The sequence below is a fragment of the Dromiciops gliroides genome, chromosome 1, assembly GCF_019393635.1.
Source record: "Dromiciops gliroides isolate mDroGli1 chromosome 1, mDroGli1.pri, whole genome shotgun sequence".
NCBI classification, from domain to species: Eukaryota; Metazoa; Chordata; class Mammalia; order Microbiotheria; family Microbiotheriidae; genus Dromiciops; species Dromiciops gliroides.
The window spans coordinates 37872928-37886891 of record NC_057861.1 but is presented as its reverse complement, the minus strand read 5'-3'; positions in this window follow the sequence as shown (position 1 = coordinate 37886891).

The window sequence follows — 13964 nt, the reverse complement described above, 5'->3', positions numbered from 1 at the left end:
TGGTTCACTTGCTTTACAGACTCATTGCTGGATCACATGAAATAAGGCATATAAAGTGCTTGATAAACCTTAAAGTTCCGTATCAGTGTTAGTAATTGTTAGTTCCATTCATCCATCCATTTATTCATTCTTTCTAGCGCTTATTAAAGGTCTGCTCTATTGCTTCCTCTTAAGCCACTGTGCAATCACAAATCCTGGAGCCATTTCCTTTAGAGGAGTGCCTTACTTCTCCTGAGGGTTGGGTTATCATGGACCAAGAATTCATTTCCTAGAAGCCAGCCTCCTGGAGACAAGAATTTTCAGACCTAGCTAGGCCATTCCTGTGGTAACAGGCAAGGGAGGACTCCTGGGTCTCTAATCCAGCTTGGTCAGGCATTTGGGGAGCTTGTGTGCCTCTGAAGGCTTGGGGTCACCTCCATGCCACAGTGACAAATCGGAGCAAGAAGCTATTAAAAAGTTATTTTTCAGAATCATTTGGGTGACCATGGGCAAGTCACTTAACCCTCATTGCCCTGCGCAAAAACAAAACAAAACAAAACAAAAAAACCTCAAACTAGAATCATTTGGGGTAAACATTGTGGCCACTTTCCCCAAATTCCTGAATGAGACTTGGATGGGGACTGGGCTAAGTTTCAGTTTCACAACTGGCAGGATCATAAAACTGCTGTGGAAATGCTTTTGCTCATTAAAACATAATCTCCTTCCTCCAATCCATACATCATCCTATCAGTCACCTTCTTAAATCAGCCTCCACTGTGACTAGTTGTAAGTACTGTAGTACCTCACTATGTGTTTGCAGGAATCTATGCATGTCTTTTTCAAAATTCCTCGGCATTAGTGTAAAAGTTTGCTCAGGGCTGAAACCCACTGGAACTCTTCCTGCTGAGGTGTGGACTTTGACGTGTCTCTGCTGAGGGCTTTGGAATGTCTCTTGGTGTGGTGCAGGAGAAAGAAGGCTGGATTCGGTCAGGGGGTCTGCATCTGACTCCTGTCTCTGCTACTTATCACCTGTTTGACCTTGGGGTTCAGTTTTGTCCTCTGTTCAGTGTGAGTGTGGGTGTGGCATATATGCAGAGAAAGCTCGTCCTGGAATCAGGAAAACCTGCATCCTATTTCAAACACTTGCTAACTGTGTGACTCTGGGCAAGTCCCTTGGGCAAGATAAATGAGGGGTGGAGACCGGACTTGATGGCCTCTGAGGTCTCGATCATCTCTAAATCTTCCACACCATCATCCTATGCCTAAGTGGCCTCTTGGAATCCACCCATTTCTAAACCCAAGGTCCTCACATCTAGGAAGTGATGGGTAGAATCACTGCTTCCTCTCCCCAGTGCACTGCCCCGCAAAAAAAAAAAAAAAAAAGTAGAGAGGCTCTTAGAAGCCGGTTAGTCTAATTCCTTCATTTTTTTTTTTTTGTGGGGCAATGGGGATTAAGTGACTTACCCAGGGTCACACAGCTAGTAAGTGCCAAGTGTCTGAGGCCGGATTTGAACTCAGGTCCTCCTGAATCCAGGGCCGGTGCTTTATCTACTGCACCACCTAGCTGCCGCCCAATTCCTTCATTTTTACATAAGAAGATACTGAGGCATGGAGAGGTAAGAGTCTGAGGTGAGATTTACTAGTTGATGCTGCCCCAAACTGGTTCCGAGTCAATGAAAGTAGACTTGTAGCATCTAAAATGTCAGTGTGAGCATTTATACCTCAGAAATGGGCAAAAATCTACAAATCAGGACTTGATTTTTTTTTTTGTCTTGTGAATTGTTGAGACTGAAGAAAGTGATGGAGAAATTCTTAATAATGCAGATTTAACTTGAAAGTGTATTGCATGCATAGTACACCCCTGACGGACCTCCATTTTGGCCAGCCATGCTTCATTCCCTTCCAGGCTAAGCTTCTGACTTCCTGTACTTGGATGCCATGCCTTGGCAGGAGTCTTATCCTGAAATCTCCTTTGGCACCTGGGCCTCCTCACTCCATAATATCCCTCCTTCTTCCACTACTAAGCAACTCCCAGGGTCTCCATTGTGGAGAATGACCCAAGCCAACCACACATAATTTTGGCTTTCCAGACTCAAATATCATATAGGCCTTGATATAGGCATCTGGGTACCTTCATTTCTTGTCCTGCCCCGTGCATTTTTTGGGCTTCCTTTTGGTGTGTTGTCTCTTCCCATTAGAATGAAAGTTCCTTTGGGGGAAAGACTATTTTTTACTTGAATTTATAGCACTTAGCACTATGCCCGACACACAGTAAGCATTAGATAAATGCTTATTGCCTGCCAGCAAGGGCTGAGGGCCCAAATTTTGGCAAACTCCTCTCAATATGAGATGAAATAATAGAGTAAGAGACAAGGAAACTCAAAAGCAAATTAAAACTGTAACACAACATGAGAAACGGCTTCTCACAATGTTCTAGGATGTTCAGTGTCCTCTGCTTAAGAAAACGAGATAGACTATTTAAAAGATTATATAAAGTAGTTAAAATCAACAAAACCTTGGCATTTGGAGACATAACTATTAATCACGTGGAAATTTCACTTGCAGGACCAAAGATTTAGAACTAGAAAGTACCTGGGAAGCGATCTATTTCAACCCTCTCATTTTACAGAGAGGGAAACTGAGGCCTGGGGAGGCTAAGTTAATTGCCCCAAATCACTCATGGCAGATCCAGTAATTGAAACTCAAGTCCTCCAAGACTCCAAATCTGGGGTATCTTCTCTTTGACCTTCTATTGAATGCCTCATCTCCTTGAGTACCTTTCCTATGCTGTGGGAAATGACCTGCATTTCCAAGGTTCTTAATAGATGTTTGTTCAATTGCAGACATTGAGTAAAACCTCATTTATTTTGTAATGATTGACAAAATTTACACAAGGGAAAGTTTAAGACCCAAAAGGATATTCCTTAGTATATAAAGAGAAGGAAAAAAGGGGCTCAGCATTGGGTTTTCAGCAGGGGGATGCTGATAAATATTTATCAATTGGCTCTCTGAAAAAATGCATGCACAACATGCTTTTAAAAATCTGTATTCTTAACATTTTCTCCATCACTTTCTTTAGTTTAGAAAATCAATGAAACAAGAAATCAAGCCCTAATGTAGAACATTTGCTGGTTTCCAGGCTGTAAATGCTCACACTGGAGAGGAACGGAATTTTTTTTTGTTGTTTGGGGATTTTTTTTGCAGGGCAATGAGGATTAAGTGACTTGCCCAGGGTCAGAGAGCTAGTAAGTGTCTGAGTTCAAATTTGAACTCAGGTCCTCCTGAATCTAGGGCCTGTGCTTTTATCCACTAGCTGCCCCTGGGCATTTTTTAAAACATCCAATATGTGTCCAGTGCTGTGCAAATATTTGATCCTCACAACAACTTTGGGAGGTTGTTTGTTCTTCATTTAGGAGAGGACCAATTATATCACTTGTCTGTGAATTGGATTTAAGGAGGGAGAGTTGTGCTAACTCTTCAGCCTCACTCTTCCAGAGTCAGTGGCAGTGGCAGGACAAAAGTCAGGATGACTGATGATGGCTCGGGGTACAATGGATGATGTTGGAATCTTCAATGGCTGACCAAGCTGTAAGCACTCCGGAGCACCTGCTTCATGTTTGGTGGAACAAATTGTCCTCATCCTTGTATTCCTCCATGGGAAGTCTTCAAACAGTTAGGGTAGAAAACCCCCTAATTAACCAATGAGTTTGAGGTCTGTTGTTTACCATCAGTCTGACCATCTGCCAAGACAGTTTTACTGGGGTATGGCCAGTATGGGGTGTGCATGCTAAAAGAGGTAGGGACTACTATGATTCCTATTTTACGGTTGGGGAAACTGAGGCAAAGAGATGGCAAGTGACTCGCACAGGGTCACTCATAAGGCTGGATTTGAACTTAAGTCTTCCTGACTTTGGGGCCATCGCTCTATCCACTGAGCCACCTAATTGTCTCAAAATTTAACACTGAAAATTGAATAATAGCCCTTGAGAGCTGCTGCAAGCCAACTTCAGCACCATCCTGGATCGCAATCCTTTGGAGATAAATATACAACTGGGTCACAGTCACTAGAGACACAGGATCCATGAGGATCTCAGTCAACAGCGTCTTAAGGACATGCCCATGCCTCAGTCAGCCTCTGGTGCCACAAACCTTATACTCCAGCATAAAGGGAAAAGAGGATCCTTCAGGAGGCCTTGAAATAACCCTTCACTCTTCCCTCCTCTTCTACTCCCACAGGCAATCAGAGATCCCATCTTTTGAATTTCCTGCAGAACTAAATAAAGTCTATTCTGTTTCAGATTTAGTACCCTAAGTGAGAGGCATGTAGGTGGGTAAAGTATTGGACTTGGATTCAAGAGGATCTGAGTTCAAATCCTGCCTCATTGTTATTAGCCTTATGACCCAGGCCAAGTCACTTAATTGCTCTCTCTGTGCCTCAGTTTTCTCAACTGTAAAATGGGGATAATAATCACAGTTGTTTTGAGTCTATTTTTTTTCAGTCATGTCTAACTCTTCATGGCCCCATGTGGGGTTTTCTTGGCAAAGATGTTGGAGTGATTTGCCATTTCCTTCTCTGTGATTTTACAGATGAGGAAACTGAGATAAACAGGGTGAAGTGACTTGCCCAGCTGGTAAATGTCTGAGGCAGGATATGAACTCAAAAAGATGAGTCTTTTTTTTTTTTTTTTTGCTGAGCATTGGGGGGGTTAAGTGACTCACCCAGGGTCACACAGCTAGTAAGTGTCAAGTGTCTGAGGCCAGATTTGAACTCAGGTCCTCCTGAATCCAGGGCCGGTGCTTTATTCACTGTGCAGCCTAGCTGCCCCCAAGATGAGGCTTTCTGACTTCAGGCTCAGTACTCTATCTACTGCACCTCCGAGCTGCTCCTAATAATTAATAATAATAATAATTAATTATAATCACATCTACCTTCAAAGGCTGTGAGGATCAAATGAGCTAACACATGTAAAGTGCCTTGCAAACCTTAAAGTGCTATATAAGGATTAAATATTAAGAGCCTGTGTGGGACCTGGGGACTCTATTACTCTCTGTTTGGGTGAACCTGGATAGGAACTGTATCCTTAGCATTTTAGGTTTTCCTGGAATAACTCCAGGGGGGCGGTAGTGAGCCAAAGGATCAGTCCTGGCCTGTGTGAGCTTCTGGGCACCTGGGCTCCTGGGTTTCACGGAAAGACTTTAAAATCTGTATATAAACACATCCCATTTACCCTATTAAATGGAAATGGGCACTAACCTAGACCAGGGGGCTTAATTGGAGGAGCTTGAGAAGGAAAGGTGATGTGGTAGAGTAGTCTGTGATCTGGGGTCGAGTTCCAATTCCTTTACTCCTTGTCTATTTCTTATTTCTCAGGGCCTCTGTGTCCCTTCTACATAATGAGCAGCTTGGGTTAAATAGATAAGGTTTAAATTTCCTCCCAGCTCCAAACCAATGATGCCATGAAGATACCTTCTTCGAAGATTCAGGCAGAGCAAAACTGAATGTGTCAGGCTGAAAAGATTTTTGTTTTTCAACTTATAATTATTTTCAAATTACATTGTACCCATCCAATACCCTGATCACTTTTAAATTCTGCCTCATAAAAAGTTAATGATGTTCAATATTATTAAATTGCTCCACCTGGTACAAAATTATTCTATCACTTTTAAACTAAAGCACTTATTAAGAAGGAAAAAAAATCAGTGCAATAATTTGAAATTGCTAGGTGTGTTGCAGAGTGACTCAGTATTACGAGAGAATAGGTCATATGCATACATATACACATACATATACACATACATATACATATACATATACATATACATATACATATACATATACATATACATATACATATACATATACATATGTACATATTTTTAAGATTCCAAATGAGAATGAAGCCAGATGAGATCAAGATCAAGGGACACACACACATACACACACACATACATTCAGCAGGGTCTGAATGAGAACAGTCAGTCAGATAAGATTGAATGATATTTGGCAGCCCCTCCCCACTCTACCATTTACTCTGTCAAAATGTTATTTGATAGGCAGTGACTTTTTACTGTCCAAATCTAATGACCTTTTCTCATTTTCATCCTTCTTGAACACTCAGAAGCCTTAGGCACTATTGATCACCCTCTTTTCCTTGAAATTCTCTTTTCTCTAGGTTTTTGTGAAACTGCTTCTCTCTACTGATTCTCCTCTTACCTATCTAACTGTTCCTTCTCAGGCTCCACTGAGGTCAAATTTGAACTCAGGTCCTCCTGAATCCAGGGCCAGTGCTTTATCCACTGCGCCACCTAGCTGCCCCCTTAATTTTTTTTTAATGTATAAAATGTCTCCCCCTGTATTTCAGGTCCAGTGCCAAGCTCAGGAGGCCTGGTCTTGATTTGTTATACTATTGGCATGCATTGCTTAATAAATCTATACTTTACCAATTACAATGATCATATAGTATAGTGTTCTCATTTAATTAGATAGTTATTCTTTAATTTAAATTTAAAATTTTAATTTAATTAAAATTTTTCTTTTAAATTAAATTTTATTTCAGCAAAATTCTTTTTTTTTCTTTTGTGTGAGGCAATTGGGGTTAAGTGACTTCCCCAGGGTCACACAGCTAGTAAGTGTCAAGTGACTGAGGCCAGATTTGAACTCAGGTACTCCTGACTTCAGGGCTGGTGCTCTATCCACTGTGCCACCCAGCTGTCCCTCAGCAAAATTCTTAAAGAAAAACTGAAGCAAAGGCAAATACAATTTAGGCAACATTATGTACTTGTCCCCCACTTAAGGAAATAAAGGTGAGAAATTTCCTTATTTCTTCTCCAGGGCCAAGTAGGAGGTGGCAAATTAATCTGTGGAGTTGAGCTGGGAGCCCAGGGAGTGACCTGTATCTAGGGCTAACAGTGTGAGGAAGCCTGCCCTTCAGTGCAGGAGATATGTATTTCTTTGGCTATGTGAATAACTACAGGTATGTATGTACCTTTGATAGTACACTCGATGTGTGTGCCCACTCTTACCTTTGGTGCTAGGTTCTAGCTACATTGACTTCAGAGACCATTTGCTGTGATCACATACAGAACGAATGTTCTTGGGAGCTTGTTCCATGTTGTAGGGGCAGTAGTAACTCCATGGAAGGCCCTGGTGGTGGCCAGTCCTACCTGTGGGCAGATGGCTAAGGCTTTTTTCTCCTTTAGAATTTTCTCCTTTCTATTGTCAGAATTTCATTCTTAAATGTAATGGAATACTATTGTGCTGTAAGAAATGATGAGCAGGGGGAAGCTCGGTGGCACAGTGGGTAAAGCACCAGCCTTGGATTCAGGAGGACCCAAGCTCAAATCTGGTCTCAGACACTTGACACTTACTAGCTGTGTGACCCTGGGTAAGTCACTTAACCCTCATTGCCCAGCAAAACAAAAACAAAAACAAACAAACGAACAGAAATAATGAGCAGGCAGATTTCTGAAAAACCTGGAAATACTTAAGTGGACTGATGCTAAGTGAAGTTAGCAGAACCAGGAGAACATTGTATACAGTAACAGCAACATTGTGTGATGATCATCTGTGATAGACTTGGCTCTTCTCAGCAGTGCAATGATCCAAGATAATTCCAAAATATTCATGATGGAAAATGTTCTCCACATCCACAAAAAAGAACTGTGGATTCTGAATGCATATTGAACCATACTGTTTCTACTTTTTGGTTGCTTTTTTCTTTTTGAGGTTTTTCCCTTTTGTTCTGATTCTTCTTTCACAACATGACTAATACAGAAATATGTTTAATGTGCTTGTACATATATAGCCTATATCAGATTGTTTTTTGTCTTGGGGAGGGGGGAGGAAGGGAGAGAGGGAGAATAAATTTGAAACTAAAAAATCTAATGAAAACAAATGTTGAAAACTAAAAAAATATTTAAAGCAGCTCTCTTTGTGGTGGCAAAGAATTGGAAATCAAAGGAATGCCCATCAATTGGGGAATGGCTGAACAAGTTGTGGGTATATGAATGTAATGGAATACTATTGTGCTGTAAGAATTGATGAGCAGGCAGATTTCAGAAAAACCTGGAAAGACTGAAGTGGACTGATGCTGAGTGAAGTGAGCAGAACCAAGAGAACATTGTACACAGTAACAGCAAGATTATGTGATGATCAATTGTGATAGACTTGGCTCTTCTCAGCAGTGCAATGATCCAAGACAATTCCAAAGGACTCATGATAGAAAATGTTCTCCACATCCAGAAAAAAGAACTGTGGAATCTGAATTCAGTTGAACCATACTGCTTCTACTTTTGTTTTTGCTTTTTTCTTTTCTGAGGTTTTCTCCTTGTGTTCTGATTCTTGTTTCACAACATGACTAATGAAGGAATATGTTTAATGTGATGGTACACATATAACCTATATCAGATTGCTTTCTGTCTTGGGGAGGGGGGAGGGAAAGGAGGGAGGGAGAGAGAAAAATTTGGAACTAAGTCTTATGAAAATAAATGTTGAAAACTATCTTTACATGTAACTGGAAAATAATAAAATACTTTTATGATTTAAAAAAGAGAATATTATTCTTGAGAATTTCCAATCTCTCTTGAGCTGACTTGCCTTGTTGAATGGGATTCTCCATGGGATTCTGCTTATCCTTTCATTCCATTCTTTGAAATCTTTTCTCTTGAAATCTAGGGGGCATATGAGTCTATATGCAATTTTCTTCTCTTTTCTCTATTACTAAGTTTCCCTCTTCCTAGGAGTTTTCAGGTAAAGGCAGGATGGGGATTGGTTGAATAATTTGTCGAGAGGATTCCTGTTCAGGTACAGATTAAACTAGACAGCTTCTAGGTTCTCTCCCAATTTTAAGAATCTGTGAATCTAATGACAGTCAACAGTCTGTTCCCGATGCTTCTTTTGTCATCACTGTGTGTCATAATTCTCATCTGTCTTCAAAGTTCAGGTTGTGTGATATCTCTTCTTTGAATCTTTCCCTGATCCCTATTCCCCTAAGTTGTTATTGTTTTCTCTCTCTCCTCAAATTACCTTGTATATACTGTATCTTTTCTTTCCTCCTCCCACCAAAAACATAAGCTCCTTGAGGACAGGGACTATGTTGCATTCGATTTGGAGAATACAGCTTTTACGTGGATAAATAAACACAAAGCTTTTAAATAAAAGGTCATTTGAGGACAGTGAGAGGGAAAGAGGGAAGGAGACACAGATATACATAGAGACAAAGACATACAGAGATACAAAGGGAAGGAGGGAGGGAGGAAGAGCGAGAGAGAGAGCGAGAGAGAGAGCGAGAGGTGGGGGGGAGGAAAGGGGTGGTGTAACTATTGGAATGATGCCACCTGCTGGAGACTTACTGTAGAAGAATTCCACCCATGAAGCGAAGGTCTTTGAGGGCAAGACCAGGAGTCTTTTCTTTGGCGTCAGGAAGTGACGCGGGTGAGTGGGAGGAGGAAGGAAGAGACTGGCGCTCGGTCTCACTCTTTTTCCTGGGGACTCTGGCGGAGAAGGGAGCTAAAAATGTGCTCTCCCTTTAATAGATAGGAATCTAGGCCTTTCTCTCTCTCTTTACCAAATTCCTATTCTCCTTAATAAATGCTTAAAAGTCTAACTCTTGCTAAGGCTTGTAATTTATTGGCGACCAATCATTAGATATTTTAGACAGACTAGCTAGAATTTTAGCCCTTAACAGAGGGGAGAAGCAAGAATATGGCATTCTGATTGGCAATAACCCCAGCTGGTCACATTCTCTTAGGAGCATTTGGCTTCAAGGGGAAAATAAATGGATCCCAGAACCAGTTCTGAATGACTTGTAAAAAAGAGTTTCATAGGAAAGAATTTAAACTATTTTACTCCCCACTGGCCTGTTGGAAGCAGGACCAGGTCAAGATAAATCACAATACTTTTCGCACATCCAACAAAGATGTTGGATGTGTGCCCTAGGACTTGGGATGATGATAGTAGCCAAAATAAAATAAAATAAAAAAAAATATTACATGACAGATTCAGGCATGAGTCATAGTTTCTCAGAGTTGGGAGGGATTTCAAAGGTTCTTTCAATATTGGTGTTCAATGTGAAAACAAAGAAGAAAACACTTTTGAAGACTCAGCTGGGATTTCTGACCTGAGTTGGGAAGTTGGAAGTTGGAAGAATATATCATAGATGAGAAAGAGAAGGGTCACTCGAGACGTGGACCTAAGACACAGATTTAAGGTCTCCCCCCTTCCCCCAAAGAGGGAAATTAACCTTCTTGAGGAGGAAGCAGCTGCTTCTCCTTGGAGTGATAATGTAGATTCCCAAATCCTATCACCTGAGAAATTATCCAACATGGTTCAGAAAAAGATGTTTGATGAGTCCTGGGGGATTATCTATCTATCTTTTTGTGGGGCAATGAGTGTGAAGTGACTTGCCCAGGGTCACACAGCTAGTAAGTGTCAAGTGTCTGAGGTCAGATTTGAACTCAGGTCCTGCTGTATCCAGGGATGGTGCTTTATCCACTGTGCCACCTAGCTGCCCCAAATCCTGGGGGATTATTAATGAATGAGGCAGCTAGCTATTTGTTGACTTGATAACAATTAAAGTCTGCCAACTTCCCAGAGTATGTATATAGTCAAGCCATGAGAGAGAACTTCCAAGGATTTATCTGGTGATTCATGTGGCCACAAACAGTAGAAGCATTGATAAAGATTACAAAGTCTTGGATAAGAAAATGAAGACATTAGGGACACAGGTGGTGTTTTCTTCACTATTGCCAACCTAAGGCAAGGGCTTTAGAAAAGAAGACAGATTTAGGAAGTGAACATCTGGCTTAGGAGATGGTGTCTGAGAAAAGGCTTTGAATTTCTGGATCACAACTTTATTAAAAAAAAAATTGGACCACAACGCAAAATACCCTGTGTGCCTCTAATGTCTTTAGTTTTTAAAAAATATGGCACTAACAGGCTCTTGCCCAAGAATGCTGTATACCTGACAAGTGATGCTAAGTGTGTTTTCACTGGAGTCTTGCAAATCTAATCAATTGTGTAAAGAGAACTATAAAATTAGAATAATTAAAATAAAGGAGGGCCTAATCAACTAGAGAAACATTCAATATTCATGAACATGTCAGATTAATGTAGAAAAATAATGATTCTTTCCAAATTCATTTGTGTATCTCATGCGGTACCAATCAAAATATAAAGGGGGCTTCTTTATGGAAATAGACAAATCATAATGAAATTTATCTGGAAAAACAAGAGGGCAAGAATATGAATGGGTACTCTGAATAGAAAAGCCAATAAAGGGGATCTCATACACTCTGAGTTTAAAATATATTGCAAAGTGGTTATTGCCAAAATTGTCAGGTACTAGGCAAAAAATAGAGAGATTGATGGAATGGAATAGAGACATAAGCTATCCAACCAAATCTGCACAAAAAACTTAGTGTTTGACAAACCTTTAGAAAATAAAGATTGGGAAAGGGACTCATTATTTAAAAGCTGTAATTAGTAAAATTATTTGTCACTTTGGCAGGAAAATAATTTGAACCCTCATCTTTCCCTGTATGCCCTCGAGAATTGTAGCTGAATAATACTTAAGCATTTAAAAGCAATTAACTCTGGAAAACATGGAAGAAAATTGAATGAAATATTTATTTTGGTTTTGGGATGGAAATGAATTTTTTAAAATGGAAGGTATTTGGGGGATCAAGAAAGAGGCACTGGAATATATTAAAATATTAAAAAGCTCCTGAACAACAAAAACAATATAATTAGAAGCAAAAAGAAAAACAGATGATTCAGAAAAGAAAATAGCAAATGTAACTGATGAAAACTTGACATCAGAAATGATAAGGACCCTGTTCAAAAGCCAAAGTGGGAATTCTCAGTATGTAATAGATAAAAATCAAAAGATAGGGAGAGAGAACTTTCATAAGAGAAAGCACAAATTGTTAATAATCACTTTTTAAAAATGCTCGGCTTTTGCTTATAATTGAAGAGATGCAAATTAAAGCAACTTTGAGGTATCATCTAAAATGCATCAAATTGGCTAATGTAGCCAAAAGCAACAAAATTCAAAGCTGGCAGAGTTGTGGGTGGGGGGAAGGGGAGGCATATTCATTCATTGCTGGTGGAATTGCAATCTTATAAAAATCTTTCTGGAGAGCAACTTGGCAGTACACCGTGCTCCCACCAACTGCAGCTGCTAGTTTGGTCCCAATCTGGTCCCAGCTGCATTCCTTGGCTTGGCCACTCTCCACCTCCTCTGGCTGTCTCCAGCCCATTCCTGGTCCTGCCAGCATCTCTAGTTTGCTCTTGGTATTCTTGGCCTGTACATTCCTTTGCTTCCTGCTGCATGGCCAAACAAGTGTAGACTCCTCGAAAACCATGTCTTCTTCCTTCTCTCTCTCTGCTTTAGCCCATATCCCAGACAGAAGGCTCTTCAAGGTGAAAGGAACTAGAAACCCAATAACTGTAGGTATGTATTTGCCCACATCCACTGAAGCTTATTACGTCTCTATGACCTTTGATCCTCCTTGGTCTTTCTGGGTCTTAGCTATGGTATAGCGGTAAAAGTTATAAACATAATTATGCTGTTAGACACATTATTATCATCATCATCATAAGAATATCAATTAAACTATTTAATTCTATGATTAATATAACACAATAATAAATTAGCATAATACTTATTCTTTATGTAATGGGGGCTGGCCAATAAATCCTGTCCTTATGAGTCTTCTCATAGTACATCAAAGCCCTTGGCTAATGTAATAGCCCCTATGGAAGAGACTGGGGAATAGTCCTCTGGTGGAATTCTCAGCCATCCTTGGCCTTTTTATCTTGGTTTGGCCTCTTTTCTTTGGTTGGCTTTTTCCTTAGCTGATGGTGTCTTGTGAGAGTCAGACCTTTTCTCTATTTGAGGTTAATATGCTACCCTATGAATTAGAACTCAAATCTTTGTCTGTCTTGATGTTTCTTCTTTTATAGTGAAGGAAATTTGAAGGCTAGAACCTCATGAGCATCAAAAAAGCCTTCTAGGAGTCTGGGAGTTTGAGGTTTGAATCCATGCCAGGTTTTGCATCCAGCCCAGTCTCAGTGGTTGAAGAGCCATGGACCAAGACTAGGGCTAGTGGTCACTGAAACTCTCTTCTCTCTTCTCTTCCCATCAGTATCCATTGCTTCAATTATCCTCTTTTTGCAGATGACTCCCAATTCCGTAGGCATCTAGGTGGTGCCACAGTGTATAGAGTGCAGGGCCTGGAGTCATGAAGACTCATCTTCCTGAGTTCAAATCAGATATTTAGTAGCTCTGTGACCCTGGACAAGTCCCTTAATCTTGTTTGCCTCAGTTTCCTCATCTATAAAATGAGCTGGAGAAGCAAATGGCAAACCACTCCAGTATCTCTGCCAAGAAAACTCCACTGGATAACAACCATAGCCCAATTCTATCCCTCCAACCCTGGTTTCTTTTCTGAACTTCAGGTCTACATTACCAGGTGGCTACTGGACATCTCCTACATGTCTCAGAATGATCAATTAATAATCAACATGTTCAAAATGGAATCCATATTTTTCCTCACACCATCCCTCCTCCAAACTTCTCTGTTTCTGTTTAAACTGCCATTTCCCCTGTAGTCACTCAGGTTTACCACCTTAGAATCATTCTTAACTCTTACCTTTCCCTTATACCTAATCATTTGCTGAGTTTTGTTGCTCCACTGCCAAAACGTCTTTTAAACCATCTCTTATTTCCCATGGATCCAGCTTCTACATTAGTCTAGATCTTTATCCCCTCTCACCTAGAATGTTGGAATAACCTCCTAATTGGCCTCCCTGTTTCTCACCTTCCAGCCCACCAAAAATCCATCTTGCACACATCTATTCAATTGATAGTTCTAAAACACAAGTCAGAACAAGTCACTACCTACCCAGAAACCTTTAATGACTTCCTATTGCCCCTAGGGTAAGAAAAAAATTGCTTTCACATTTGAAGCCTTCCACAACCTCT